The sequence below is a fragment of the Pelophylax lessonae genome (assembly GCF_965119305.1).
Source record: "Pelophylax lessonae genome assembly, chromosome: 5".
Lineage (NCBI taxonomy): Eukaryota > Metazoa > Chordata > Amphibia > Anura > Ranidae > Pelophylax > Pelophylax lessonae.
The window spans coordinates 348,897,389-348,905,643 of record NC_138772.1 but is presented as its reverse complement, the minus strand read 5'-3'; positions in this window follow the sequence as shown (position 1 = coordinate 348,905,643).

Below are 8,255 nucleotides of genomic sequence, written 5' to 3'. Positions count from 1 at the left end.
CAGGCTGCAACCTTGTTGTTAAGTGGTGAAGACAAAGAAAGGCCATGATGGCCAGAAAATATGAAGCTTATAATAGACCAATAATGGCAAAAGCGTTTTTATCTTAAAAGGTTTATTGGTATGTCATGTAAAATTTTTCTTTTTTTCTTTTTTTAATGCTACTACACAATATTTACGACTGGTACAGATTAAGTCTAACATTGAAATATGGATTTTATTGCACAATTACTTGTTTGCCTAAACAAGGTATATTTCTAGAGACTAAACATCCAGGGATGTATTTTCTTGAGAATCAGAGCAATTTGCACATGTTCCAACACTCATAACAGGGGGTAAAAGTAACCTTCATGATGTACAGGAATGCTGTGCAAGGAAACATAGGCATCCAGAATGATTATATCATAGTGCTAAAGGCACAATGGTTTGATTATGACCTATGGGAATGAAATTACCCTCCCGCTGATAACGGCTTTATGTAATGTGTGTGAGGAGGAATACATTTAAACAGGTGCTGATTTTAAACAGGTGCAATAGTGAGCTGTAGGCCACTTTACTTCAGTAAAGTCAGATTCCCCCAGTTCCTTAATTTGTCATGCATATCACTAATAAAAGAATTAATAGTCACCCTATTGTATATTGCCAAATTGTTAAAGGATCGGTCCTCCCAATGCTAGAGAAAGTGTATCTATACCCTATATCTTTTTGTTTTCCTAGTTGTGGATAGAAAAGGGAAAGCCTGGTCAGGCTTACTAAGATTCATTAGAGAGAGAGTTCCCTTCACCTTCTGTTCAGGGGACAATAATTTACCTGAAGTGAGGGAATATTTCCAACAGGGAAACAGACAACCCTATGTAACTTCCCGCCAACAGTAGTCATACAATATATGCAGCCTCACTGGACTGGGTTTTTTCCATGGGGCCGCATTTATGCGTATCTGTCTTTGTGCTGGGAGCACGCCGCACAGCAAGCTCCCAGTACAGAAACCAGGGTCTCATCAGGAGCCCTGGGTCTTGTACTAACGATTGGGACCCGAAACTTCTGCTTCTGGGTCATCTGATCACAATTATAGCCTCTAATTGGCTATCACAGTGATCAGTCCCCGTGAAGCCCGTCCCTGTGTTTTCTCTCTCTCTGAATGGAGGGGAGAGATACACTGTATCTCTCTCTCCTTGCAGAGAGAAAAATAGACATAACTATGTATAAACAAATAATACATATAATGAAAAAAAAAAAAAACCTTTGCCACATTTTTTTTTTGCCAGGTTTGTGCCATTGTTAGTGGTTGGGTCAGGGTCAGGGTCAAAGGTCATGTGCAGTTTATTTTGGGCAGGATTTTTTTTTTAAATCAGTTAGCATAGGTGTCAGTTAGTGTCAGTGTCAGTGTTTTCTGGGCTTTAGTAACATGCACACATTTGGAATATTGCTGCACTCCTTGGTATCAAGGAGTGCAGCAATATTCTGGATTTGTTTATGTTATTGACGAGCTGTGCAACACCCTGGGTTCCAATTCACAACATGTGAGAGTGAGTCATTCACCTAGAGCAGTGATGGTGAACCTTGGCACCCCAGATGTTTCAGAACTACATTTCCCATGATGCTCATGCACTCTGCATTGTAGTTGAGCATCAAGGGAAATGTAGTTCCAAAACATCTGGGGTGCCAAGGTTCACCATCACTGACCTAGAGCGGCATTACTTTGTGTTTTCTGGGCTGTACTACGGGGACACACAACAACTAACATATAGTACACATATGTGGTATTGTTGCGATCTTCGGATCAGGAGAATATATTTTGGGTTGTTTTTTTGGGGTAGGTTTTGGTAGTAGCAAGAAATATACAGCTACATTTAAAAATATATATAGATTTCTATTTTTTTACTATTTTGTGACAGTTTGTTTTTTTTTAGAAAAAAAAAATCAGGAGATATCTATTACCATTTATCACAAAAAAAAGGCCAATTCATCCTGAAAAAAAAAAAAAAACAAAAGAAAAGAAACAAGGTATAATCCACCTGAATGCACAAAGTAGTTGTGATAATATATATGGTTTTACTAACACTTCAAAGTTGCAAAATTGTGCTTAAGCATTAACATTTGTTTTACCCTTAGGTGGGAAGGGGTTAAAAACATTTGTATTTCCATCTTTCTTATTGTTACGGAGATTTCCCTCACTACCAATCCATAACTAAAAAAAAAGAATACATGACGGTTATAACTCTTGTGGACACTGTTGGTCAGGTTTGTAATTCATACACCTTTTTAATATGAGGAATGCAATTGTAGATGTTGTATTATGCAAAGGTGGATGGGAACCCCAAAACTTCTATATGGTGATGAAGAGATCTTTCTGTTGGAGTATCCAAAACATAGGAAACCAGGGTCTGGTAATTTCTACTGATATTTATAATATGATTTATGGGTAGACAGACCCTTTTAAATAAACACTGCCCAACAAAGATTTTATTATTATCTAATTTGTATAAGGTTTGTGTTATTTTATCAAGTGCTGTTAAACTTTTTAAATATAATAGGAACACTGAGCAAATAAAGACTCAAAACACTAATTTTTTAAATGAATAATATATGCTATAATATCCACTGTATTTAAAAATTCAGGGGTGTCTGGAGATTCAGGGCAAATTACTATACGCAGATTTAAAAAAAAAAAAGAAATAATGGTTAGAAAATGTCAAATTTACATTCAACACAAAGATGAAAATTGGCAAAGTTATTCAGGATAAAAGGTTAAATCTAAATTATTTCCACATTGAATGATACATATTTTGTTCTACTAACATCAAAACAAAGGTTTTCAATACTGAAAATATTGCATGTTTTACATTTATAGAATTGAAGCCTTATATCAGTGATATTGACAACAATGTACAAAATCAAAGAGAATTTTATACAGCATTTTTTCTTACAGATAATAAAATCTCTTCGACAACATTAACTTGCCTCAGAACTGTGAAATGTGAACAAATCTGCCATAATTGAGGGCAGAATAGGGCAACTATCTACTAAAATAGAGCTAGATTCATTAGCAAACCCTATTAAAAAATTGCATAAAAATGCATGCAAATTGTATAGATAATGGCATGTTTGTTACAATAAAGATAAAAGCCATCTTTGCTCGGTTCCTCAGTGACTACAAAATATATTCTGCAACCACACCTCCAGCCATAACCTTTTCTCCAATCAGCTGAACAACCTTTTTCCTAAAGAAATGTTCAATCCTTCAATTACAATCAAAATGACTCAAAGAAAAGTATTCATATGAGGAAGCATGTATTAAATCCTGATCAGAATTGCAAATATATTACATGCATTATTGTAGATATTAAATTATACCTAAACGTATTGGATGTGGCAGTGCCTTAAGTGTGTAGGGCCCTCTACTGACTGTATTTGTAAATAGCTGTTGTTTGTAAATTACCACAGTTAGTTGGTTATAGACAGGTACTTCCTATCTCTGCTAGCTTAGTCAGAAACCTGATTGAAGGACTATGATATTATATAAAGGGGAATTTCCAGTAATTAGACACAGAATTGGACCACCTAACCATCTATGCAGGAGCTACTGTTGTATTTTAACCAGGCCAGAAGCAGACACTATTAGGCAAGTGTTCCTATGTTAATAGTTAACCATTGTTGCCCATAGCTTCTGGGTATATTAATCAAGATACATCCATTTGAATGTTGTAGAAAAGCTCCGTTGCTTGGGCCCTTGAGAATGATCACCATGCAGCATTTGTTTTGGTGTCAGAGATCTGAAGACCAGACCTGGGATTATGGGGAGTCCCTCTAGTCATTATCCAACTGGCCTGGAACACAGCAGAACCCATAATGTGGCACTGGAACTCAGAGTCAGCCTATCTGTTCTGCATCTTAGTTTCTCCCTAGTAGCTTGTAATCTGTCATGCAACCGCACCTCCAATTACAAGAAGTGACCATTGGATGCCTAACCTGGCTAAAACTAAAATAACAGGCACTGCATATAAACTATATTGCAATAAACACATTCACCTACTAACATACAGCAAGGTGACCACTACACACTCACACTATATCACAAACTCTATCTGGTATAGTGCATGAGAGATAACAACAAGAGAACTTATATACTTCTGTCACCAATCTATATTTATATATATATATATATATATATATATATATATATATATATATATATACTGCCTTGCCAAAAAAAAGTCACTACCTGGAATTAACTAAGCAACTAACTAAACTAAGCATGCAGTAACTATGCTATTGGACAGGTACTGCATGTGCCCAAAGTATGAGGCCAGCTGACTATCTGAATATTCTGAATGACCAGGTTATTCCATCAATGGATTTTTTCTTCCCTGATGGCATGGGCATATTCCAAGATGACAATGCCAGGATTAATCGGGCTCAAATTGTGAAAGAGTGGTTCAGGGAGCATGAGACATAATTTTCACACATTGATTGGCCACTACAGAGTCCAGAACTTAGCCTCATTGAGAATCTTTGGGATGTGCTGGAGAAGGCTTTGCGCAGTGGTCTGACTCTCTCATCATTGATACAAGATCTTGGTCAATAATGAATGCAACACTGGAAGGAAACAAATCTTGTGACATCGCAGAATCTTATTAAAACAATGCCACAGTGAATGCGTGCCGTAATCAAGACCAACGAAATATTAGAGTGTGTGACGTTTTTTTTATTTTGGCAGTGACTTTTTTTTTTTGGCCAGGCAGTGTATATACTATAGTACACCTTCTGTAAATAGAGGAAGGGGGTCGAAAGGGCAGACATTGTCACACTCTTGACAAGTGCCTGTGACAGGTCCAGCTGCTGTCAGAGGACTAATATCAGAGTAATTAAGGCCCATTTAAGACAAACACATCCATCTCGACAATAACTTCTTTAGAATAGTCAGGTATTTCCAGGGTTAGATATCGGCACAATGTCAACTTGAGCTCCAGGAAGGCCTTTTCAGCATCCATGTACTACTTTGTCAGAACAGTCAATGGTGCTAACAGGGTAAGGCATACATCGTCTGTAGCACCCCACTTTGGCCAAGAACTGCACGCACATGCATTTTGGTGACGTGATGGGGCAAGGACTGGATAACATCTACCTTGATGACATTGGGCTTTGTATTCCGCTTTTCACAAAGTACCCAAGATACTTTGCTTCCTCAATTCCTACAGAACACTTTTTGAGAGTTCTCGGTTAATCCTCTTTTTAGGGAGTCTAGCACTGTCTTGACTTTGGGCAAATGGGATTCCTGATGTGGGCGTAACATCTAATCCATCACCTCTTGGAACACCCAAGGAGCAGTCTGAAGGCCAAAGGACATTCTTTTATACAGGAAGTGCCCCTCTGGGGTGGAGAAAGTGGTTTTCACCCAGTAAAGGGTATGAGCCAATATTCTTTTTAAGATTCAAAGTAGTTATGTATTAGGCTGGGACTAGTCTTTTATTGAGCTCATTCACGAGGGGCATGGTATAATTATCAAATGTTGACACTTTAGCCAGCTGCTGGTAATCATTTTAGAACCACAAAATTGAGCTCAACCACTCATTTACTCACTCACTGCAATTCATAATTTTTTTCCAACACCAACATTTTCTTCACCTTATCTAAGACAGCCCTCCTCTGAGCCTCTGTAATGCATTAAGGCCTAACAAACCTTAACACCAGGCTCAGTGCACCTTTACCAGTAAAGGAAAAAGTTGATACATGATATCAGTAATGATATCATGACCAAAACCATTAGTGAGTCCTAATAAGTTAGAGAACAGTTGCTTGTTTCTTTGCTTCCTAGATTTGGGCTATTGATATAGTACTGGCTACCTGGATGCTGTCTAAACCAACCTGAAGCTCATGTTTTGCATTTACTAGACCAGTTACTGATTCCCTGTCTTTCCAGGACTTCAACACATTTATGTGGTAGACCAGATAAGACTTCTTCTTGCCTGGTTGCTGCACCCTGTAATTCATACTTTACAAACTTTATAAGTTGAAAAAAGACACAGGTCTATCCAGTTTAACCTATGTGTGTGTGATTTTTATTCACACCCATCATTGCAGGTCAACAACCAGAGGCCAAAGATAGTGGTCTATCTCTACCAGTTGGGGGCTCATCAAGGTCTCAGGTTGCATCCACCTAGTGACCAGCTAGATCAGATCATGCATTTGTGACTGTGGCGGCTGATCTGACCTGCAGCTCCAGTGGTGTACCTACTGTGCTCTGACAGCTATTGCCATCCCCAGACAGGGTAGGATCTAGAGTTTCAGGTGGTCATAGACATCCTCAGGAATGGGGTCATAATATGCTTTTTGATGGTCTCCTGACAAGAAAGGTGCAATTAGGTCTGACCATTTGTCTTGAAGACACACTTTACACACTGCTGTCCTCTCAAGCATTGTTAGAAACAACTCTACAGCATCTCTCGATGTCAGCTTTTATAAGAAATAGTTTGCTCTCATAGCTGCCTAGTTGCCAGGGGCAACAAGCACTGACTCATGGCTTTGAAAGAGCGACTGTGCCACTTCTGTCAGAGACTTTATTTGTGCTGATGTTGTTTGTTTCATGGTAGTTATTTGGGCCTTTGTGTTCCCTTGTTGAAACTCCATATTTATCTGTAGTGCTATATTTGCTATGCATTACTCCTGCACAGTGTAAGTCACTAGCTTCAGTATTTCCTCCATTCTTGCATCAAAAGAAGGGTGTTGTCCCTTTAAATTGCATTTTTCAAAAGCCTGCTTGCATTTTTTTTACCTGTTGTAAAGTTTGGAGGATTAGCAGAACCACAGGACACAGTCTTGTGTCAAGAAAGGAAAACTCAAAGACTCCTTGGCCAGGCTAACAAAATCCCAGAAACAAAACAGAATTATGCTTACTTCATCAAAGGATACTTCAGGATACAAAGGCTAAACCACAGAGGTACTGCAGAGCCACATTAACAGCAAAGGTTTTTTGCCTGTTTTCCAATGGTCATATAGGTGCAGCACACACCCACAGTCCTCCCCTAACCTCTACCAGAAGAACTCATAGGGAGGTGAGGAGACCAGTGCCCAAGAAGATAATAAGAATGAAATAATGCTTGGTCCCCAAGGCAGGATATTGGCTTTTAGAGTTCATAGAGGTAAATATGACTTCGATCCATTATACTGCGGGGTGACTTAGGAAAGGGTGAGGCTCTTTTGCTTCTGTGTATGAAATCCTTATTAAATTGATTAAAAATAAAAAACTATTTGTATCTAAACATGTGCAGCATCCCTATGGTTCTGACACATAAAGTGCAAAACAGTGTTACTGCAAGTTTGCAACAATGACAATCCCTAGGTATCAAAGAAAGTGTGCTTAATGCAATTGCATCTGGGTTGTGAACTCTAATTAGGGTATGAATAGCACAACAACCACCACAATTTGGTGTTTACTGTAAAACTACAGATGGACCCCCATCACATGGTGGAAGTTTATCACTGATTCGCCAATGTTAAAGACACACTAATTTGCCAACCTAAACATCAGTTCCTCAAAAAAACCTTGGTTTACCATTGTCCCATAATACCCCTACTTATATATGCAAGTGTATAAACAAATCATGTTCTGCCAAACAGCGGCCAATCAGCTTTATTTTTTACACGAATAGGAGATGTTGATTGGTTTCTATTAATATAAAAACACAAACAGCAATTCCTTTAATGGTTTCATATACAGTATAAAGCTTCAAGTAAAAAAACATAAAGATTTCCCATATCCATTTCCTGTATATTTTGTAATATACTGTAATTTAAGTGTCATCGTGGAAGCATGTAAACTTGTCTTTATATTTGGTTATCAGCCTTTGCAGTGATATCACACTTCAAAAATAAAATATACCCCTCGTTATAACTTCAGTAAATTAGAACATAGATATTTGTACAATGCAAGGTCAGCATTCATACTAACGTTTATCAGTGAAGATAATACACGTCTAAGCTCATAAATGAAACATTTTATCAACCTGGAATTTGTATAATGTGAGAAATAATATGTCCATTCACTATAAACTAGAAATTATTTTTATAAGCTACAAAATGTCCTTTGATCACACAGTCACTCTGACACAATTTGCAGTAATATTGTCCAAAAAATATCTTTAGAAGTTTTAATATGTTAAACTAATGACAATAAGTATGCAGCAGACAAAAAAAGGTAACTTCTACTAAAAATAATTTATGTACACTCACTGTTGCCAGTTTTGCCAATTTTCCTCCCC